The sequence below is a fragment of the Cryptomeria japonica genome, chromosome 6 (assembly GCF_030272615.1).
Source record: "Cryptomeria japonica chromosome 6, Sugi_1.0, whole genome shotgun sequence".
Lineage (NCBI taxonomy): Eukaryota > Viridiplantae > Streptophyta > Pinopsida > Cupressales > Cupressaceae > Cryptomeria > Cryptomeria japonica.
In genome coordinates this window covers 404,808,010-404,833,764 of record NC_081410.1, presented here as the reverse complement: position 1 = coordinate 404,833,764, position 25,755 = coordinate 404,808,010, and the positions used below count along the sequence as shown (strand labels likewise).

At 33.6% G+C, this 25,755-nt stretch overlaps 1 non-coding gene and 1 pseudogene across 1 annotated transcript; both read right to left on the bottom strand.

The window, feature by feature from the left end:
• Positions 1-17,506: 17,506 nt before the first annotated feature.
• Positions 17,507-17,666, bottom strand: LOC131065872 (U1 spliceosomal RNA). The gene has a single exon (XR_009111496.2). It is a non-coding gene; the product is annotated as a U1 spliceosomal RNA (small nuclear RNA).
• A 3,839-nt stretch (positions 17,667-21,505) lies between these two features.
• On the bottom strand, positions 21,506-21,646 carry LOC131065893 (U1 spliceosomal RNA; annotated as a pseudogene).
• Positions 21,647-25,755: the final 4,109 nt, after the last annotated feature.

Genomic DNA, 25,755 nt, shown 5'->3' with positions numbered 1-25,755 from the left:
AGCCTATGGAAGACCAAGGGTCACAACTTATAAATCCACTTTTATTTAGAAATCACTTCTATACTAGAGGCCAATTATAGAAGACCAAGAGTCGCAGGGTGAATTCACAAAGCTGGTTCCCACTTTTGCCAACGAAGGAATTTGGCGAAAGTGGGAATTTCGGATTTGCCCGTGTTCGAGCGAAATGGGAATGTTCGCTTGGACTACCCCTGGCAGTCCGAGTGAACCAACCTTCTGACTTGGGTTCGCTCGAACATTGCATAACTTTTGGGTTCGAGCGAACCCACTTTAATATTAATATTTTAATGGGTTCACTCGAACCCCCCATTCGCTCGAACCCGCTGCGGTTAGGGTTTTTTTAAAAAATTTATAAATATTGAAAAATGACAGTTAAAAGGTCATTATCAAATTTGACTTTTTCTGTCTGGTGGGGGTTGGATCGAACCAGTCGTCAGCATCACGTCACCAAACTTTGTCTACAGCAGTTAGCATCTTTCCTATTTTAGTTTTCGACCTTTGTTATATCAAGTGCACAAAATAACCCTTTGTTTGGTTTAATAATGTTTTTTTTTATTAAATTTGTAAATAATTTGTTTGTTAATTTATTTTTTTAATTAAATAATTGTATATAGTTATTGTTTTTCAACATTTTAGAAAAATGTTTGATAATTTATTGTTTTTCATTATTTTAGAAAAATGTTTGATAATTTAATGTTTTGATTGAAATGTGTCAATTTGTTTTTAAAATTACATAATTGTATAGATGGATATTTTTTTCGACATTTTAAAAAATTGTTATGAAAAACATAGAAAACTAACCTATAGTAAATCAGAACTTAGAAAAACATTAGCAAAAAAAGAAAAACGTTAGAAAAATTAATTTAAATAAACATTAGAAAATTTAGATAACAAATTTAAACAAATTAAATTTCCTCTACAATGTGACCCATTTTCACATCCTATTACACGCACAACATGACCCCTTAAGACCACATATGACACTATACGTTCCCTTAGGAGGTCATAGAGGATCACATATAACATAGTAGTGTACATGTATGGCATTCCCTTTAGGATCACATCTAGTGTCCTAAGGGGTCATACGTGGTTCTAAGGGGTCACACATGTGTTATAACACATGCGTGACCCCTTAGAACTGCATATGACCCCTTATAAAATTGTAGTGTGAACGACATACCCCTTAGTCCATCAAATAGTGTCTTAACACATGCGTGACCCATTACAACCGCATATGACCCTTTATAAAATCCTAGTGTGAACGACATACCCCTTAGTCCATCACATAGCGTCTTAAGGGGTCGTATGTGGTCCTAAGGGGTCACGCATGCATTAACACATGCGTGACCCCTTAGTAGGTCACATAGGACCCCTTATAACATCCTACTATACATATGACATTCCCCTTAGGATCACATAGTGTCATAAGGGGTCATATGTGGTCCTGAGGGTTCATGCATGTGTTATAACATATGCATGACCCCTTAGAACCGCATATGACACCTTATAAAATCCTAGTGTGAACGACATACCCCTTAGTTCATCACATAGTGTCTTAAGGGGTCGTATGTTGTCCTAAGGGGTCACGCGTGCATTAACACATGCGTGACCCCTTAGTAGGTCACATATGACCCCTTATAACATCCTACTGTACATATGACATTCCCCTTAGGATCATATAGTGTCCTAAGGGGTCATATGTGGTTAGAACCACATATGACCCCTTATAAAATCCTAGTGTGAACGACATACCCCTTAGTTCATCACATAGTGTCTTAAGGGGTCGTATGTGGTCCTAAGGGGTCATGCATGCATTGACACATACGTGACCCCTTAGTAGGTCACATATGACCCCTTATAACATCCTACTGTACATATGACATTTCCTATGTGTCCTAAGGGGTTGAATATGTGGTCCTAAGGGCTCACGCATGCATTAACACTTGCATGACCCCTTAGTAGGTCACATATGACCCCTTATAACATCCTACTGTACATATGACATTCCCCTTAGGATCACATAGTGTCATAAGGGGTCATATGTGGTCCTGAGGGGTCATGCATGTGTTATAACATATGCATGACCCCTTAGAACCGCATATGACCCCTTATAGAATCCTAGTGTGAACGACATACCCCTTAGTCCATCACATAGTGTCTTAAGGGGTTGAATATGTGGTCCTAAGGGCTCACGCATGCATTAACACATGCATGACCCCTTAGTAGGTCAAATATGATCGTAATCAACAGAAATCAAAGGAATGTCTTCAAAGTTTTCATCCTCATTTGAATCCTCGTATGTGTCAGAAACATCTAGCGGCACCATTTTCCATTCACTAACATATCCAAGCTCTTGGTTCTTGCAATCAACATAGTTTTCGAAAATGCATTCAGAACAAAAACATGAATAATCCCTAGTGTATAATGTCCATGGGCGATTATCTGTACTCATGACACAATGCAAAGATCTTGTCCTCTCCACACTCTTGCATCCATGCATTGATTTTCTATCCACATCTGCAAAATGTACATGTGTACAAGAATGTACATGTAGATCAAGTTGTTAAATTAAAAAAAATTAAATAAAATACTAAAAGAGAACACGTACCAGTTATCTCCCAAAACACTCTATATGGAATGGGCTTATATGTTCTCGATGATGATTCCCCAGGATAATTCGATTGCTCAAAGTGTTTCTTACACCATTCAACAACATCATGTGCATTTTCTATACGTTCTCCTGTGTACTTTATTTGATGCTTTCTTAGAGCACATTTGATACAAGCTCCTTCACCATCATGTTCACCCTTTCCATGACCACTCTCAAAAAAACTCCAAACATGTGGTATTTTGTCATTTCGATGATATCTACATAGTGCATAAAATGGCCTCGAAGATTTAAATTGTGCAGCACATCCATCAGACCAAACAAAATGTTTAACTGTTGTTATGCCTCTATCTTTCAAATATTCAAAAAACTTCTTAAAGCAATGTTGTACAAAAAGTGTGTCATGCTCCTTATCATCACTGATATAGAAGTGGTACTCTTTCTTAATGACACGATTTTCAAATGTACTATCAACACCATCCAAATTCATCTGTGCATGTCGATAACATACATGCACGAAAATTGTGATTTGCTTTGAAAAGTAATACTCTGATTGAATCTCTTTTTGATGTGCAAAAGAGTAATTCTCTGCGAAGTCAACTACAGATAGAATAGTTCCAAGTGGGAAAGTGTCTCTTAATCTTTTAAATTGTTCTGCTTGCCACTTGGCAAAAAAACCATGGCATATGTATGGTTTTATCAACTTACAAAAATTTTCCATAAATGTTCCAATAGGTATTTCCTCTTCTACATAATCTAGTCTTGTAGATTCCTTTCCAAATTTTGTTTCAAATTTTTGGTACTTGTAACTCTTTCAATTTACCATCTTCCTCATGTCAGTATCTTCATCTCTCAAAGGCAATTTAGCCAAGTCCCCGCATGTTCCACAAATTCCTCTTATGCAATTTATTTGACCGGTTGCATTATCATCTAATTTATCACATAAGATGGATGCTATGAATTGACTTGTTCATTTAGGAGGAGCATTTTCATAACCATCATTATCTTCTCTAATCTTTCGAAACACCTGATAGTACAAGTCAAATTCGATGTGATAACGACAACAACAAGTTTCGAAAACTTTGTTTAACTTCACATAATATGGCCTTAACCGTTCAAACATGGTTTGTCCAATCTTTATATGAGGGTTTGTTTTAGTAAACAATACATACAATTCATGTTTTGTTGTGTCTATCCAATGTTTTACATGGAGATCATAACGATCAGGACCAATCCTTTGCTTGATAACATCTCTACTATTTGATGAAGGGCGAGTATTATCATTCCAAAAACTTGTCACAAAGTTCCTAACAACATCTTCAATTCTATCAGAACGAGGAGCTCTACACATAATTGCCCAATTCCCTTCTGAGGTAGTATCATCCAAAATCTTTCTCCTTTTAACATATTTAGATATTGTCCTTCTACTAAAACCAAACTCAGATGACAGTGAAGAGATTTGTCTTTTTTGAGGCAATCTTTCATTTACTAAAGATGTCAACATCACTCTTCTTGAAATGGTCTTATCTAGTTTTCGAGATTTTTTACCAATGTTCACCAAACCTTTCTTAACATTATCAACAATAGATTTTTGTAGTTGAGAAGATTTCCTCTTTTGACTTGTTGTATCTATACCCAACAATTTCATTAGATCTATTAAGTCTTTATGAGTAAGTACAATTGATAACAATTGAGCTTTTTCTAGTGTAGTATCAAGATTGTTGAAATGCGACATTATTTCTTTTCCACTTTTATTCATTGACCTCCTTTTAGTATGTCTAGGTTCTTCATTGAGACGTTTCAACTCATCCACATCCATTTCAAGTAAATGATCTAAATTTTTATAAGAAATATTTCTCTTCACCTGTTTAGCTAGATCCACAATATGCTCATCCATATCAGTGGTAGGAGGTAAGGAGCCTGACCCCTCTCCTTCAAAGGTCTCCATTGGTTCAACTTGGACAATCTCCTCCCTATGTTCATCAACTATATTGTGTTCTTCAACAGGTTCGTTTGCCCGTTCTGCACATAATTTAAGAGTTTGTGTAAGGTTCTTGAATTAATCAGAGATTATTCAATTAGGATTAAGAATAGGGATGAATTCGGCTTAAAGCTTTACATGTTAAAATTAGCCCATTCAATTTGGTTTATTAAATTTAATTACTTTCAGGACCTTATTGAACTTATAACTCTAATTAAATTACCTGTTTAGGTTTAAAGTTCAATTTGTTCTCGGGTTAAGATTAAAGTTCAATCTCTAATTTTGAGCACTAATTTAACACATAAAATAAAATTTTGATAAATTAGAAATTCCAATTTTGAAAATTAAAAGTACAAATATTTTGATGCATGCATACGATAACTTAGGTGACCTCATATTAATTTGTTATGGACCATAATGTAAGTGGACTATAATTTGTCACATGTGTTTATATTTAAGACCTATTATTGCATAATAGACCTCCTAATCTGAAATGTTTTTGCATGTACGTGAAGTTGAATATAAATAGTTCACCTAAATTATTCAACATGTTTAATAGGTTATAAAGTTATGTCACATTTAAGACCTATAATCAATGTAATAGTCCTAATAGGCCTTATTATTAAAATCAATATGACCACATTTGAAAAAACATTTCACAATTAATATACTTAACTACCCTTAAGACAGATATATATTATGTGATATTAAAGGACCTATCACATGAAATTACTTGTACATGTAGATTAAATATTCAATATATATAATTTAGAACCTAGAAATTATGACATAATACCTGTCTTATGAATTTTATGACTTAATAGGTCTTATCTATTATAAATGAACTTAATTATATAGGAGAAAAATACAATTACACAACAAGCAAGTTGATGGAATTTGAAATTTGCAAATACACATGTATTATCTCAAATTAATTATGCTTTCCAATTAAAACAAAATTATTTTTAATCCTATTAAAAATATTAGATAAAAAATATTGAATTCTAATTAATTGATACTTAATACATATTAAATTAAAAATACATACTTGCATCATGATATCTTTGTCTTCTTTGTTCTCGATATCTTTCTTCCGTTTCGGGAGAATAATTCCTTGAAGTCTTATTTTGCCTTCTCTTCTTGTTTCCCATGCTTTTACAAAAAACCTTCAAATTATTGCCTTCAAAATAATTTTCAAATGTCTTCTTTCATCCAAAAATGCGAATTATTTTAATCATTTGGGTGATAAAAAATGAAAAAAAATTATGGATATTTATACGATTCCACAAATGAAAAAAAAATGAAAAATGCGTCGGCCAAAGTTCGAACGAAAGCCGACAGTTAAAAATTGTTGGGTTCGCTCGAACATGACAGTTACAAAAATGTGCGTGCCAAAATCAAGCTCATTGGTTCGAGCGAATGGGGGTTCGCTCGAACCATTTTGGGTTCGAGCAAACCCAATTCGCTCGAACTCGTGTTCGTTCGAAACCGCAAACTAGGGGTTTCTCCCAAAAAATTTCAGAGTTCTGAAGAATTAATGACTTCGGAGCTCTGGATCAATACACGAATGAAATAATCTTGATAACCCAAAAATATTAGATAGTAGTACTCGAAGCAAGCTTTCTAACGAGTATAATTTTGTTATATTTTGAATTTATTATGTTCTTGTTTTTTTAATTTTATGGAAAATTGGTTTTTCATCGAATATGAACTTCTCTGTTCAACGCCTTGAGAAAAATAAGAAACTAATTCAAAAAAATTCTGAAAAATATCTAAGCCCCTGGTATTGATGTCTTCTTTCTAAAAAAAAAATAAAATTGAATTTTGATTTATATAGAACAAGTTATGTGTTCAAACGTAAACCTATGTTTGAATTATGACTAGTCGGACTTCAAAACTTTATAAAATGAAAAATATTGAACATATCACTATAAAACCAAATGTAAGCCCTGGATATTGATGTTACAAACCAAAATTCGAAAGAATTGAGTTTTTATCATTTATAGAAAAAAAGTTATGCGTTTCGGGAGGCACTTCACTCTTAAAAAATGTAGTTTGTTGTAAAAAACTACTTTTCGAGGGAGATGGAAATTTTTAAAAAAAATCCTTCAAAAAAATTTGAAAAAAATGTATATAGAATCTACAAACAAAATGCTAGAAATCACTAATTTACATCATCTTCAAATTTTTAATAGTTTAAAAGTTATAGTTCTCGGAAGTTGAAGATTATTTAAAAAATGTACATCTCAGTGTCAAAAGTGGCAAAAAAGTGGGAACCATTATTGTGAGTTCACCCCGCAACTTAGATTTTCACTTTAGATGTCCCTATGAGAAATTGAACTTAGGTATCCACAATAAGAACTCAATGTTTTAACCAATTAAACTCAACCCCCTGGACACCTTTCTTTTTTAGACATTAAACTGCAAGAACGTCAATTTATTCTTCAAATGAAAAAATAAATCATTTTTGCAAATAAATCTCCAACCAATCAAAACAAAATTCCTCTAATTTTTTATTTTTTTTATATATAAATATATTTTATCATTCTAGTTTATATGCAGTCTCTGTCTCAAAGAGTATTTTTCCCTATCTACACTAAAGGTTCACAAGAATCCCCCTTAATAAATTTCCCCCTGGATGTTTTTATAGATTTTCTAAAACAGCCGTACCTAGGAAATCCTCTTTGAAAATATTGTATAGTGGTCCACCATGAACATAACCTATATCTAGGTAAGATGAGCACATGCTTTATAAATTTACCCAACCCAAAAGCTTTTAGTTCCCTCTATATTTTATGTAATAGCAATGGTTTTGGCTAAGAAATGTAACAAATAATTTAACTCTAGGGGAGGTAACCAATTTGCTTCTTAAAAATAATTAAACTATTATTTTGAATCTAATAATATAATGAAAATAAATCAACACTACTTTACAGAAAATGGATAATTGAAGCTAATCTAATTTAAGAATCCCACACTAATCAAAGCAAAAAATATATAATCTATTAAAATAAAATATAATGAAATTCACAACTAGATTTAAATTTTATAAATGCAAAGAAAATTTGATGGCAGTTGTTTATTCTCAAATTAAAATCTATCCTCTTCCAATGGCTCCTTTTATAGCCACGACTAGGTGAATAGAATAAGGATGTATAGGTATAAGAAACAATGATGGTAGAATATGGTTCTAGTGTAGAGAAATATTGATAGATTGTAGGGTTGCTTCTAGAGATCTCAACACATGGAAAATAACTAAATTTGCCTAGTTTTTATGAAAATATGTCAATTTTGTTATTTTTTAGGTCATAATTACAAACATTAAAAAAGATTAGATATGATTTCTCTAAATTATAAATCAAACTTATAAACATTTAAATGAGAATGGAAGAAGTAACTAGAAAGATCAACAATGAGATAATGATACAACATTATTTGGAAATCCCTTTTGAGTAAAAACATAGACTCCAACGTAGATCTCACTATATCAACTAAACAAACCTTACAATACAATTTGAAGAACCCAAAAATGATGTATCACTACTAGTGTCAAAACTTTGACACCATGCTAATAGACTTAATTATATTTAATTAAATTTAAAATGTTTCAATTCCGGACGAAGTTCTCACAAATGTGTTCACTTCCCACATTCGGACCGAAATCCACCCTAAGTCGTTGATCTTTGCTCATCCAACAGACGATGGTACCTATTGTCAGTTGTCGTGGGTCCCATGACTTCTGCCAGTTTTCGGGCACGTCACCATACTTGTGTCACTTTTCGGGTCTGTTTTTCAAGTCTATTTAATCATTTTAAACTTCCGCCCGAAAAAGAGCTTTATAGACTTAATTATATTTAATTAAATTTAAAATGTTCAATAACAATTTCGGGCAAAGTTCTCACCAATGTGTTCACTTTCCACATTCGGGCCGAAATCCACCCTAAGCAGTTGATCTTTGTTCATCCAACGGACGATGGTACCTGTTTACAGATGTAGTGGGTCCCACGACTTCTGCCATTTTTCTGGCACGTCACCATACTCGTGTCACTTTTCGGGTCTGTTTTTTAAGTCTATTTAATAATTTTAAACTTCCGCCCGAAAAAGAGATTTATAGTCTATAGAATATAGACTTAATTATTTTTAATTAAATTTAAAATGTTCAATTCCAGGCGAAGTTCTCACAAATGTGTTCACTACCCACATTTGGGCCGAAATCCACCCTAAGTCGTCGATCTTTGCTCATCCTACAGACGATGATACCTGTTGAGAACTTGAGTGTTGTCAGATGTCATCGGTCCCATAATAAGAGACATTTAAATTTTAAAGATGTGCAATAGTTTGAGACAACTATTAAATATAATGTTAATATTATTTGTAAAATTTTGAAATTCAAAAATAGTATAAAACATGAAACTTAGTTTCTAGAATAAAACAAATAACTAAATAAAAATATAGATTTTGATATACAATTTGAAAGGTAAAAGTTTAATATAAAAAAGAATACATTCAAAATATGTTTATGATATATAATTTTAAAAAATAGTTTAAAAATATATATTAAAGTTCAACATAAATTTAGTGTATTAATTTAAAAAAATGTGCAGTCCTCAACCTGTTAAGGCGAGCAAATTTGGAAAGTACAAATGCCAAGGTGGCGATTAATTGTTGCAGAAGGAGTTGTATGCGATAGGTCGCACGAACAGAGTAAGGGGAGGATGGCAAGAAATATTTTTCTTGATCTCATGGCATTAATGCCTTATCGTACACATTCATTACCCGGCCTATATGATGGAGGCAGAATTAATTACCTTTTGATCTGTGTGCCAGTTTTTTCTTTAAAGCAGAACAAATCTGTAGTTCGTAGCTTCTGTAAGGCATTTTTTGCAGGAAGTGCTTTTGAAATTGCAGGTGACCATGGAGGCCAATTTCACACTGCGAACAGACAAGAAGTTGGTGCCCTTTTTGGGCAAAGTATCTAATAAACGAATGCAAAGACTATTCAGGTTTAAGGAGGAGAAGTTGTGGGCGGCAGCTCGACTGATGCTTGCGGAGGAGGTGGCACATATTAGTCACCGATATCGAACTAACATGGAGGTTTACTCTCTGATTTTGGCATGGGCCTGTGAATTCGAACCAGAGGTGGAAAAGGTAAAACTCACATTGGTCAAATTGATTCATGGGGATTTTTTGATTAACCTGGATTCAATCTTGGAGTGGGTGGTGTCGAGAGTTGGCATTCGAATTAAGGAAGGGACGACCAGGAGGAATTGCTTCCTTTTATTCGTGGCCCAGAGGATGAAATCAAATACCAATGTCGTGAACGTGCCCGAGTGGGGTGGGAAGCGATGAAACTCTTTGTGAAATTAACCAGGGTGGATGAAGTCCTAAAGGACTTGCATGTGGTGGAAAGGATGGAGGTTGGTAGGGAATTGAGAGATAGGGCCGAAGAAGGAAGGGCCATACAACTACTGGCAAGCTTGGAGGGCGACCCTGACTTCGAGTGCCTAAACTGCATTCCAAAAATGAAAGCTGAAGCGGCAAAAGGGAAAGCATCAACCTCTGAGGAGGGAAGGGACCGGGAGGAGGCGACCTAGGAGGATAGTGAGTGAGCGGCCTATCGGCCAGTGTTTTTTAATTTGCTTCCAAATGATTTATTACTGCTGGAACATTTGTTATGGATATCCAGCAATGAACTGGTTTTTTTGTCTGCTTGCTATAAGTTGTGGGCAGTATGGTTTTCTCTCTGTTTGCGTTTATGCATGAATGACTGCAAATTTTGTATCTTGAAACTTTTGAATTAATAGAATGAAAAAACCTTTACCAATAAACTTTTGTATCTTGAAACTTTTGAAATTTTGTATTTTGAATGACTATATATTTATAAAATTATAATCAACCATAATCAATGTACAAATAATTAATGGAACGAACTGAATTTTTTTTTTATAACATTACATAAAAAAGATCACAGTATTAAATTTATTTCCATTCTTTAACAAACAATTGAAATAACGTAGCTCATATACAAAAAGCATTTGAAAGAAATTAATTAATAAAAATGAAATAGAACTATAGAAAGCATTTTTATATCCATAAGACTGTAAGAGGCAAACTGAGACAAACTGGATTTTGAATTATCATTAATATTTATGCTTTGGAAATTTATAATTTTTTCGTCTCAAGTCTGAGACTTGAGTCCCTCAAAAACTTAAAAGCCAAACTGAGTGACCCACTGAGCCTGTTAGGTTTCGAGGACATAGGAAAAAAAAACTACTAGGGGCCCAAGGGGCGGGGCTAGGGCACATGTAGTGGATGGTTTACAACTTTGCACTAAGAATCCCACCCTCCTTCCATGTAGAATTCTTCAGACAACATAAGCTAAGAGAATTCTTCAAGCCAATTGTAGTTTGGAAAGTCATCCAGGAGCAACCATTTCCGGAGGAAGTCCCTGCCAATCCGTGCCCATTTCCTATGATGCGTCAAGTGCTCCGCATTTAGGTTCAGGAGAAATGGTTGGCTTCCATTTTCTTTTGCAAGCATTTGATCTCAAACCAACATTCATGCAATTGAATTTTGTTTCATTGTGTTTGCCTCCATAAAATGGGTCTCACATGCTTCAGATGTCTTGAGAGGCACACTACATTTAGTAACAATTAACTCATGTTACTTGACATTTGCACTTCGTACTCCAACCTCCTCATTTTGCATTCATCGAAAATCATCCCACCATATTTCATTTGTCCTTGCGTTGAATGAGCGCACCCATTTCAATAAGGTGTTCGACACCTTATTTCCATCTTGTCTAATGCGGGATACTTTAAAATATAAGAATGAATTTGATTTTTCTCTTATAATTTTAATAAATTTATATAGTTTCCAATTGTGAGCCTCACTCTTGATAATTGCATTTACAATTATTTGTAAATTTTCTTTCAAGTGTAACTTTGCTATCAATACTTTGCTCACCAAATTGATGGTGAGCAATGTCTGCATGTCTTCCGCTTCATTATTAGTCTCATCCATAAGTTTCTAAGCACCTATTGCCAAAATGATCCCCATCCCATCCTTGGCAACACATCCTGCTCCAAATGGTCCTAGATTTCCTTTTGACGCCTGTCAAAGTTTGTTTTAATCGACTCTTCATCTAGCTTGGTCCACTCTACGATATCTCTCTATTGTAGACATGGATTAATCCACGAAATCCCATTAACAAGTCCATAATACACAACATTGTTGTATTTGGAACTCTTCCTATTATAAAGTCATTAAGTATATGTACTTTGATATGCATAAAATATTTTCAATCTAGATTTTTATGGAACCTTTGTATTCAAGATTGATAATCATGAGGAAATCTACATTGCATTTATATGCAATATATATTGGGTATAAATTTGATATTTATCCTTATGGCATATGCATGACTAGAAATTCATAAATTGGAATCAAGTAACCTAATAAACGAAGTATATTCATGATTTGCTTTCATTGAAGAAGTTTTATACAATAATGAATAAAGATGTAACAAACCCAATCATGTGTTATTATAAATATTGATTCTAAGTGCTAATGCAACATTCTAATATTTTATTAGATGATTTTATGTAGTCCCCTTAGATCATAGATAATCACAATGAATTAGGAATTGACATTTTATACAAGACTTGTGTAAAATTTGAATTATTTCTTAGCTTAAATTGACACTCATGACTAATGAAAGAGATAACATAAATATAATTTAAATTTGAAATTAAGAAATGTATGGATTGATTTCATCCAATAAAATCAATCTAAAACAAGAAACAAATAATTTATAAATTCAATCGAAATTGTTGGAATACTAAATTAATTTAGATAACATTCTAACTTTTAGACATTAAATACTACTTATACGCTAATTATTACTTAAAAGAAAATCAAAATCTACCCAAAACAACTTTTACCATTACAATATTCATAAGTGAACATTTTCCTTATGATTTTGAATATTCATCATACACATAATGAGCATCAGAATCACATAGCATCAAAGTATGATATACTAGAACTTGCACCCCAATGAGGTGCAAGGGTTACGCTGATAGTCAGATATAGTTTGGGTAATTTATTTAGAGGCCCTAGAGGTTATAGGGAATGGAAATTGTCTTTGTTAAGACTAATTGTGTACAATATAAGTAAATTGAAATTAAAATGTGAAGATAACTGAAGATGAACAAATCCAACTTAGTTTGAACTGCCAAGTTGTGCAAAATGTTTTTATAATAGATTTTTTTTACAATGTATGAAAATAATTAACTTAAGAGATTGATTACATATACTACATTTGTTTTTTTATCATTGAGAGATCTTCTATATACCTAGCATATTTGAGAAAAACATACAAAATTTTGTATTATTAACTTCAAGGATATGTAGGTTTGTTCAACCTTTGTCTTGTCCTCCAAAATATTTTTGTTTTTTTTGTTCCAAGATGTTGAATAAATGTTGCACTGGCCCAATAAAAAGTAAGAAATAATCAAGAAAATGAATCTTGCATTGAATTTGATGCATGGAAAAAATCAAAAAATTGAATCTTGTATTGAATGTGGCATAGTAGAAAAAAAGTCAATTTGTACATTTGCCCAAATCATGTTATTCAAAATTTTTGTAACTCGTCTAACAAATGATATAATGAATGTCTTTCACTATAGTGGGAAGAATGGAAAACCTATTTCATTATTCCGTGAAAAAAACAAGTGGAATAGAATCATGGAATGATGATAAAGAAACAAGAAAATGAATTTGTTTGATGAATGCTACTAAGAGAGAAATGTAATGAGAATCAGAATCAGAAGAAATGCAAATGAATGTGGAAGAGTAGAAAAAGACACGATAACGTTTTCCCAACTCGTTTGCTTTAAAATTTTAGTAATCCAACCAACAAATAATGTAATCAATAGCTCTCATTGTAGTTGAAAGAATGGAAACCCCTTTTCATGATTGAAAACTAAGAGAGAAATGTAATGAGAAACATTAAAACTAGGACAAATACAATGGAATGTGTCATAGTAGAAAAAAGACTCGATTTAAAAATTTTCCCAAATCATTTACTTCAAAGTTTTAGTTAGTTACAAAGAATTAGGCATTTAAAATGATGATAAAAGAACAAATATGAATGATCTAACAAAAAAACGAAAATCTATTTTTGAAAGAAACATCTACAAAAAACAAACATAGTCTAGTCTCTACCCACTTTGTTCGTAGGAGGCTTTGTACTTTCAAAATGAAGATGAATTCACTCTAGTTTGAAAGCATTTACTAATAACATCCCACACAAAATGAGAAAAAATGAATGGTAGAATATGTAGGTACGGTGGAAATAGATTTGTATTCCCTTGAAGCCTAGTTATTACTCCCATGCCAAACTCGAGAAGACGTGTTCAACAGTTAAGGTAACTGGAGGCATATTATAGAGTGTATTTGTGGGTATAAGGAGTTTTTTTTTAATATATTTCATTGTTTTATTTGTGATCTTAAATAGAGGAACATAGGAGATTTGAAGAGAAGGAATTTGAACCCTTGTAGGCAAAGAGAATATTGAATTCCAAGCTTACTATAGTTGCACTTGAAAGTAGAAATAATTATCCAAGTAAATGATATGGACATGAAACTTTGCAAGTACTTATAGATGCATTTACTTCTATAGGGACTTTTACATCTATCAACGCATATACATAGATTCCACCATCACTCCTAATACTACCATGAATTCTCATAGCACACATGACCAATAGTGTACCATAGTTAAGTGCTTATACCTTTTTCACTTATCCTCCACCTTATGTATATTAGGTCATAGATATAGTCCTCCCATCATTCCTAATATCCCTACAATGATCCACACTTCTACACTTTTTTCCTCTACCACTACTAGACCTACAATTGTCTAACTAAGTTATAGTTACCCAACTTACTCAAACTACTTCCATATCACATACCTTAGAAACATCCTTAAGTACATTTTTGAACATCCATGCCTTTCTCTAAATCCATTTCTTCATCCACTCCTCTCATTTCCCATACACCACTTAGCAATTCCTATTTAGTCACCTTTCGGTATTTTCCCTAGATAAGCTACTTCATAAAATAGATTAATTGGAAAATAGAATGGATGCACAGCTCGCAAATAGTGATGAATTTATGGAGATAAAGACCTTATAAAAGATTTTATGATATTGTTCAATATGTCCATTGCCTATTAGATATGTGGCACCTTCCATGTATGATAGGAAGGGCCACCCTAATATACATAATAGTTCTTATGGCGTTGTATATACATAAACCTTATGTATAAGGATAATTTATTAACCAAGTTACTTCCCTACACTTTGAAGGATTCTCTTATAGTGCAACTCTTTTCACTTCCTCAAAAGTCAATTTAATCTTTTGATGATCTTGCCATAGTGTTTTTAAAGCGATTCAAGGTTAAAATGGGTCAAGTAATCATGTCCACTTTATTTCAATGTGCTTAAGGATCTAATGCTCATATTATTAGTGATTCCAATCTTTGTGCTTTAAGTTGATTACTACTTTATCTCATACTATAGTTAAAAAAAAAACATTTATTAAAAGATTAATTAAACAAATTCAAGGTAATGGGAACTTGAATAGTTTTAAGTTTCTTTCATGGCTTTGGGTGCACGTGGTAAAAATGTAGAATTTTAATTTTTTACATAATGTCATTAATATAGTTGATCAAAAGAAAAACAATTTTAAAGGTTGGTGATATGAAGTTAAATGAAAATCAATCGACAAATAGTTCTCATTTTCTTTCTTTTGAACAAAATGCTCCTGAAAATTCACTAAGATTCAAAAATCCAAAATCTATTGATTGGTAATCTATATTTACACTCTCACTCATGAATTGGATACCTCCAAAACACTTCTTAAGTTATGTAATAAAAAAAAAATTGTAATTATCATAAAATTAAAAATAATTATACATAATCTTGTATTCACTATCAAATATAATGTACTAAATCTTATTGACAAAAATATGATTAAAATTGTGAAAAAATGAAAATGAAAATCCACTTCATTATAGATTGATTTATACAAATCCATTTAAAAAATATTCACATTATTTTGAACTGCATGATATAAAATAGTAATCTCAATCATTTGCATTCATTTAATGCTTTTTCCCTGGGTTCTATTTTGTTTAGGCATCTTTCTAGGAATCTTCGCAGGGCATAATTGGCTGCGGGCTGCTGAATCTTATCTCACATTATGGTCATGTATAGATGTTTCCATTGCTACATTTTACTAGTCATCCATTTCATTCTTTTTACACAAATATGGTGTAAATATCCAATGAAATATGTTGAACTTTTAATACTATAAATTCTTTAGCAATAATAAAACATAAGAAAATGGAAACAATTATAAAGAAAATGCAAACTATAACAAGTATATTTGTGTGGAGAAACTGTTTCAGAAAAATATCAACCAAAAAAAACTCAAGCTTGTATTAATCCTTCGAAACAGGATTACATAAATGTAACTTATCTCTCTATATTCCAATATCATTTTGTTATTCATACTCATTTTGTTATTCATACTCTAAACTACAATCTATCTTGCAAGTACAAAAGAGATGTAAACGCTAAAAATATTCACTTAATTATTCCTTAATAGAAACCTGATTTTAAAAGATTAGATACCAAAAAAAAACAATCACAAACAATAGATATTCTAGTTTAGAATTAGTGCTGTGACGGGGCCATGCAAAAGTAAAATTTATATGATAGACATATTATTCATAAGAAATAAAGTTTTGACAAATTGTTTTTTTTTAAAAGAGAGTAAAAAGTCATTCAATATAAAGTGATTTCTAAAGCAAAAAGGGCTAGAAACCAGAACATTAAACAATTTTATCTACATCAACTAACTTATTGCTCCAACATGTGAGACAATTCCAAAGACAATTATCCCTATCCACAATATTCTATTTGATCAGAAGACCTTTGGTCAGACAGTACTCCATTTAGCTCCCTAGAAATGTAAGTTAAAGTAACAGATTTCAAAAAAATACAAAACCTTAAATTCTGTCTAATAACCAGAACCAGAACTAAAAGATATTAATAATCAGAACTAAAGTATCTACAGATTGAACATCATATATAAGCATCATATATAAGCCTTTTCTGTGTTACAGTTGTATCATTGAATTGTAACTATTGTGGATTTAATCTTGTTTACATGTACTCTTTGAATTTGAATAAGAAGGCACTTTTAAGACACTCAAACAGAGTTCTCAATCATCTTTAAGAAAAAGGTAAGACGTTTATCTGATGAGTAGTGAATCCCTAAACACTGATTTAATGCTCAAACATACTCAAAACAAGTGCTAATCAAATGTATTGATTTAGCTGTCCAATGGGATTACATAAACAACCTGTCCATTATCAATAGTTATGTTTGTGACTACACTTCATTAATGACAAAGTTGCATATAAAAAATAACTTCCAGCACTATCTCTTAGTAAGATGCCTGCCATACTGTATCACGACGATGCAAAACCTACCCATTTTAGGCTATGCTCATTCAACAATTTTATGAACATTACTGGTTTCTATCCTAATATCCACTTTAAACTAGCATGGCGAGGGGCAGATTAATATAGATGTTTAACACAACTCTATATGACTGTAATAAGTGGATTGGCTCGGACAGATATTAAATTTACCCTCTGTAAATAATGTGCCTATGGAGATGACAGATTTAAGTTCAACCCCTGATTTCAAAAATTTAACATTTCAGAATAAAGATACAACAGCATTTGCACTCCTGCCATTGAATGAAATGTAATGTAAACAGTCACAAAAAGTAGATATTCCATCTTAAGATTAGTGTTGGTGTGGGGGCCGCGCGAACGCGAGCCCCCACTGTCACAAATTATGACGTGCACTCTCCACAATGGGAGATGCTAGACAGAGCCCTCTTCCTTGTGCAATGAAGGTGCTCTCTCTAGGCCATCGGCCTTCTTGATCACCGATTAACCCCGCCCAGGTAAGTATGCTTAGACCTTTCCCCTCTCCTCCTACTTGTACTCCTCCTCCCCCCTTCTTTAATTCCTCTCTCGCATGTGGGATCATTAACAGCCCGTTGCATTTCACAGATCTCATCAGCAGAACTCGAGACCACTGGTAAATGAATCTCAAGAAGATATGTTGACATGCCAGACACCACATCTGTAAGATCGTAGTAAAAGGAGACCTTAATAAATCAATGTCTTCAATAGCAATTAATGCTGTTCAAGTGATAGATCTCGAGATTTGGGAATTGCCAAAGTCAGCATTATTTTGATGGGTAGTCAGTAAAGACTTCCATGATCAATCAAAATGTTCGGCAAAAGGTTACAATATTATCATCATGAGTCTAATACAGTCGTTTGCATCCAATGGGTCTAATACAGCGAGAATGGTCAGAATTGCCTAAGTTTGTGGGAAGTCTTGAGAGTAAAAGATTGTTGTTGTACTAAGAAAAAAAGGTACCTTTTTTTCTTCTCTGAAGTGTTCTTGGTTGATCTAGGTTTAAAGGCAAGTTCATCCACCTTTTCCTTCCTTCTCTTCCTTAGATGCTTTTATTTTTGCCATTTCCACAATTGCGATGACCATATCCATCTCTCTAATGAGATGCACATTTTCTGATTTCATTCTTCCTGAAGTATTCTTCGTTACTTGCAAATCTACATGAGTTACTAGATGCTTGTTCCCCGCAACATTTACTTCATTTTTCTTGCATGTCCTTTTAAAATCTAGAATGAGCTCTTCAATGAGTCATTTTATGCTATCCAACTTACTTAGAACTTGCACCTCTTTCTCTTTTGTTACCAGCAATTGCTCTTTCCATTCATTTAGCTTCTCAAACCGTTCTGCAACCTTCACAAGATAACATTTCTTATCTTTCTTTTGCCTACAAAATTTAACATCTCCACATAAGGTCTTATAAATATTTCTATAAATAGAAGGACAATTACTTGTAGATGCCATTTGACCTATACTTACTGAGATATCTCTCCCTGTGTGAGAACGGTTTGGATGCCCAAGCTGATGAAATTCTGATGTTGTTGATTTCTCGTGTTCCACTAAAGTTAACCACCAATTTTGACTCTATTTTTCTAAGACCAATAGTTCCGAATCTTCCAATTTTGATTCTTTTCCATGGGAAACTGCCCTATTGCTTCTCAAGCATTAAGAGTTTAGCTCTCAACTAACTCCTTCAAATCATCATCCATTTTTAACTCTTATCTATTTCTCTCCATAGAATCTTCGATAGGGATGATTTGCCAAATCAACCCTTTCAGCAATGGACCATGTTTTTAATAATAACAGTCGTCATATCTAAGTTATTTACTGTTGGCCTGAAATTTGGTTTCAATTTTCTCATTAGAACTTTGCATTCTCCATTAGAGAGGTCTGATCCAATTTTGTTGATCACATATTTTATTTTTTTTTTTTGTTAACTCAGGGGTATCCCCATGATCTTGCCCAGCGTCCTCGATTCATGAGGCGAGCAGAGGTGAGACTAGTTTCTTGAGGATGCATGAAGTCCCCTCAAGCCTTGTGCATCAGGTTAACACAGTCGAAGAGTCGAATTTGAGACCAATGGGAAGCAAACCCACAGCCCAAACCAATTCTACCACCTATACGGGCCTGTTGATCACATATGTTTTGTTTTTGTTTATCACATATCCTAAGCAAAGAATACAAACTTTGGATTGTCATTGCTGCCACATCCCAGACAATAGCAAAGTATGGTATTTTCTACCATGAGAATCCCCTAAATTTTTGAATTCCCTGAATTTTAAAAGTATGGCAATCTTGAAGTGACGAGAAATGATTCCCTTTCCATTTAGTCCCCTTCATCTTTTCATCAAGATCAAAACATTGTAATAGAATAATATGAAGATGAAGTAATAAATCCATGTTTCTATTATCTTTCTTACTTCCTTAACTCAAAGGTTTTACCTCTCTTTCTTTCTAAGGTTAAGTAAGCTAACATTGTCCTATAACATCAATCAAATGGATTGAACAACCTCATAAGTTTAGACATAATATGACAAGCTACAATCATGTGTAAAGAGATTAGACTATTGAATTGACAATCTAAACAATCTTTGTCTGATTACATTTAATGTTTGTAGGGTATAGTCTAAACAAGGTTTTCCTTTGCACTAGATTCATATCATTGTTGCAGCATGTGAGGCAATAAGATCGGCTTTAAGTCTATAGTGGACAGATAACTACTTCTCAGAGTTCAAGGATTAGACCTCTTGCCACTAATTTGAAGTTCAAGGATTAGACCTCTTGCTACTAATTATAATATTTTGCTACTAATTCAAACTCTTTGTTCTAATACAAGTATATTTATGCCATCTCTTACCGAGATAATGAATCAAGCATTGTATATAAAGCATGTGATGATCAAGCATTGTATATAAAGCCTTCACATGATTTAATACTGTTTTTTTTTTTATCGGTAAAGGCAGAGCCAATATTTATATTAATTTAGGTTAAATATAGAGATTTCTTCGCTGAGATTCATAACATTCAAAAAACCTGTTCTCAGTGAACCCAACAAAGCATGGTTCCCTCAAAAGGCAGGAAACCATTAAACTTATGGTTTAACCATTTTAACAGAGCCATCAAAAAAATTTGTAGTCTGAAGAAAATGGAACTATGAACGTTTTTGGCAGATTCCCAACTGCCCAGAACCAGAGTATTTAAGCATGATAATAAGAAATCAAAATAAAATATATACAATTTTATGTCTAAGTATCGAGAGGGGAAATTGACATATCAACAAAAGAGGGCCTAGCTTGCAGTGGGAGGGTCAGGTTGCGGCAGCTCCATTCTTGCTCGACCACGGCCTCTGCCTGCATGATTTAATACTGTTATATTATGTTCTATCATTGAATTGTAAGCATTTTATTAATCTTGTTTTCACACATCCTTAAAATTTTAATAAACAGCAGTCTCTTATAGTTTTAATAGATTAAAGTTCAAGACACAGAAACATGATTTCCAAATCTCCTAAAAAAGGTACACTCCGATCTTGAGAAGAGTGAACCCCAGAACACTGTCTCAATGCTCAGTCGCATACTCGGAACAAGGTTTTACTCAAATGTATTCATTTAGCTGCCCAACAGAATTACATAAACAATCTATCCATAATTCTGTTTGTGACCACAATTAATTCATTTTGGTATTAGCATATGACAAGGGTGCAAATAAAAGATGCAACTCCCCGCATAATCCCTACTTAAAATATGTCATGTTGCATCATATGAGGATGCAGAACTAAGCTATGTTCATTCAACAATGTGTATATTCCTTAGTATATCAATATGTTTACTGCCGTTTAGGAACATGACTGGTCTTTATCTAATGGCAATCAAATGTCATACTCAGTGGGGAGTGTATAACGGTTTAAAATAGTCATGACATACATAGATTTACACATGCTAAACAGGAGATTTCCGATTTTTTTTTTCACTATACATTCTCTCTAAAAAGGATCATAGTTGGGAATGACACAAGTTTTTTATCCTGATATCTGCTTTGAACTAGTGTGGCAAGGGGCAGATCATATAAATGTTAACTTTACTCTATAGACTGTAATAAGGGGAAAATATCAGACAGGTGATAGATTTACCATGTATAGACTGTAGCAAGGGGATTTAATATTAAATCTATACTCTAAAATTGAAGATTCAGAATAAATAAAGATTGTGTAAGGCCCATTATATCTTACAGCAGTCTGTTTTACACAGGTATCCATAAATACAACATCGCTACGTCATGAAATGCTGTTAAAAATTCAGACAGATATTTCAATTTACAATTAGTGTTGTGTGGGGGCCGCGCGAACGCGAGCCCCCTCTCTCACAAATTTGGGAGATGCTAGACAGAACCCCCTTCCTAGTGCAATGAAGGTGTTCTCTCTAGACAGAACCCCCTTCCTGATCACCGATTGACCCCGCCCAGGTAAGTATGCTTAGGCCAATCCCCTCTCCTCGTCCTTGTACTCCCTCTTCTCCCTTCTTTTCTTCTTTTCACGCATGTGGGATCATTAACAGCCTCTCGCCATTCACAGATCTCGTCAGCAGAATTCGAGACCACTGATAAATGAATCTCACGAAAATATGTTGACACCGCGTGTAAGATCGTAGTGAAAGGAGACCTCAATCACTAGATGTCTTCAATAACAATTAATGTTGTTCAAGTGACAATATTGTTCCCCGATTTGCAATTGATAGCCTGACAAAATACATAACAAATTGTATATGTTTTGAATATCCATTTGAATTCCGAAAGTTGATTCGTGTAGGGGTCTAATCTAGGAGAATTTAACCCTACACCAAGCCATTGTAATAAAATCTCAAAACATTAATTATTTGTTATGAATGGATCTTCTTTTTATTTTTAAAGTTAAAGTTGCAGTTGACACAAATATTTAAGATCACAAAGTTATCAATCTTCCTCTAAATCTATTGACATCTTTTTCATCTTAAGTGCAATCGATCTTTTGAAAAGAAGATGATGCCAACAAATTAACTCTGGTCATTATATTGATATAAAAAAGATGAAAGACACAATATAACTCAGGGGTTGTTGGTTCAACTATTGCTTGCAAGAAATCTAAAATTGACCTTAGCTATAGTTATATGTCCACTACTAAGTAGCATATTTTGTAGAGCATAAAAAAATATATCATTCAAATAATCTTTAGAAAAAATAGAGAAATTATTCCACAATTTTGTTTTACTTATTTCAAGACAAACAAGGTAAACAAGGTATAAAAATTGAAAACACATGAAAATGCAAAATGGAAAAAATTTCATTCTTTAGTGATTAAACTTAAAAATGGAAAATGGAAAAGAAATGGTCAATGAGTACTAGTTATCTTATAACAAATCATACTTGTTATTTCATTTGAGGTGACTTAGGTAGTGCTTGGGAAGAGATAATAACAACAAAACCACCTATGGAGGAGGAAGATTATTCCAATTCCTTTGAAGCAAAGAAAAATCTTGAACAAGGGCAGAAGCTTGATTATTAAAAAATCACCATCTGTTGGTCACAAGCCCATTACAAACTATGAATCTCTTAGCACATATGTTTGAATTGAGAAGAAAAAGCCCACAAAAGAAAGAGGGAAGAGAAGTTGTGGAACATTAATGTCTCTTTAGTAGAAAAATCTACTGACATCAATTAAGCAATTATAACATAGAAGATACTGATAACCACACATACATCTACAGATACCTCCTCCTTGTAGGATTGACTAAATGGTTTTAGATTTGCTAGGAACCAAACTTGGCACCTTCTCCTATCTTCTTTTCACTTGACTGTTCAATTTTCCATGAAACAAGTCAGATAAGAATCCAACTTAGCCTCACTAGCAATGACTACATGGTTTTAGACTTGCTAGGAATTAAACCCAACGACTTCCACTATATACGCTGCTGTAAAGGCGAATCAACATACAACAACATAAATATTTGAGTTACCAAATAACACAGAGCATCCACAATGCAAAACTCACAGTATCCACAATCATTTCAAGTCAGTCTGCAATTCGAGATCATAAAATATGGCATCACATATCTCGCTTCCCTACAAAATTGCTCATATTATCTAGCAAAATTCATAAACCAGACTCAGATTGAAAATGGCCAATTGGAATACAAAAGAATTTGCCTTTTTTTTGTTCGTAAAGATATTAGAAGGATCAAAAATGACTAGGCCTGAATCAAGCTAAGGCTAGGTGAATGTGCCTATTGGAATTATAGTACATATTGTTTTGCATTATTGTATATACATTTCATTGTCTATAGAGATTAAATATGGAATCTTGGTGAATGTGCCTATTGGAATTATAGTACATATTGTTTTGCATTATTGTATATACATTTCATTGTCTATAGAGATTAAATATGGAATCTTGAATTTCACATGATAGATGCACTGAAATATTCCATTCAGTAGTACATTGTTTTATTTCAGTACTGCATTGAGCTCCAATCAACTGTAACGGGATAGCTTTCTCTAAAAAGAGAAGTAGGTTACAAAATTCATGGGTTTTATTAGTCTTGAGCCAGTATTAATATAAAGGAAATGGGTTATTGAACGGACTTAGTAATAACTCAAGTACTAAAAACTCTTTTCAGGTTCCTAGACTATTCAAGACATGTACAAACCGGTTAAATTTCCTTTATGACCTGGTCACTGGTATATTACCGAGAGAGTGTATGTAAAGATTTGCATCTCCACCACAAAATAAGTCATTTCTTGCCTTCGTTGCATGGTTGACATGCATTAAAAATTGCAATGAAGAGTTACATGGATTATTATTTGTCTTCCTCGAACCAGTTACTCTACCCCATGATGAAATAGTTTAGATATTCTTAAGAGTGAAGTTCTGAAGTACCTCGATAAAATCTACATGTGCAGTGTGCCCAAAACTTCAAACTCAAGCTCAAACAGAAATTATGATAGCCCTTAGGACTACCATGGGATAGCAAAAGAATTACAAACTTTGACATTGTTGAAGCAAAAATGAAATTCAAAGCAAGATCATAAATGGAGAGAAAGAAGAACCCCACTAAAGCCAAGACCAAGATCTACAAAAACAAATCAAGTACAGTTGCAATTCTGGAGAGAAGCAACAATCATGCATGTTATCTGCACTTGGTGCCATCATAATTCAAGTAAGGAGAAGAAACTGAAAACAACCAATTTCCTTTGAGCTAAACTACTATGTAATTTAACAAAACTATAAGTAGAAGAACAGAACATCACTTAGATGAGTAAATATTTGACGGAAGTATCCCAACTCTAATTAACAAAAGGAAGGTGGAAAAATGAGATGACACGGAAAAATTAAATAGAATGCAGTGTCAACTCCTGCAGTATAGCCAGGCTACAATTTAACGGCTGCATTAAATTAGCCTGACTTTAAAGACTTGGTCCCGCTTCCTCCATTCACTGAAAGATTTTTTTTAAGCAATATCAATCAACTGTTGCAAAATGTGAAAGGGTTGAAGGGCAAGCATAAAAATCTTAAAACAATCAAATTATTACTTGACAGCCTATCAAGCCAGATAGTTATCTGAGATTGGTCCTATGAGACTGTTTCACGCTCAAGAACTCAAAGATTGTTGAAACCCTCATTGAAATTTTCATAGTACAATACTGTGAAGGATATCTCCTTGCATATTAGAGGAAATACAAATAGAAATGCAACTGCAAGCAAACATTGCTGCCTTGCAGAGGCGAACGATGTAACACGCAATAAATAAATAATTGAAACAGGAACTGTATTCAACAAGATGAACAAAATTGATCAATTGGATTTCTTTCCAATTTACACGCAACCCATTAATCATGTACACTACAGGGTAAATTTAATAAGCATGGGCTTAAAGTCAAGACTACAATAATAACATTGCAAACACAGAGGCGGACGCTCTATCAAAAGCTACAGCTTTAGGAACCTCTATTCACTGGTGGTCACAGGGATTTTAGTCTCCTGCTATGTTAGCTTTTCCTAGCTAACATGACGGACCAAATAAGGTTGACTCTTAGCTCGCCAGTAGAATGAAGGAATGCAAGTTTCAATTCAAAAATTCAAAATCCAATCCTTCGTTTGGCGGTGAACACCAACGGTCTTTTTTCTTTCAAACTAACCACACTTCTACACTGGGTTGCAAGGTGGGTCCGAGAAGCTGACGAGACTAACCGGCAACATTAATACCAGTCCATCGAAAGCCCAGCTGGTTAAGCGTCGCCTCTCTGTCCTTGCATGAGCTGTCCGCAAGCTAATCTTTCCATCCGCTTTCCTAGGGATTTGGTTTGATATGATCATTTATTATCCGCCACCTTCGCATGAGGTTTTATTGCTCGCGCTTTCCCATTTCCACTCGTTGAGTTATGCGCCTGGCTTTCTGAAGAAGATCATTCTTGCTTTCCTTCTCTTAGGCTCATTTGGTTGCAGAAAGGCTCTCCTCTTGCAAGTCACCATGTCTTCTGAACCCCCTTTCGGCTTCATCATGAGCGTCTATCCTAGGCCAGTGTCTTGTTTTGGTGCGGACACCCCCAT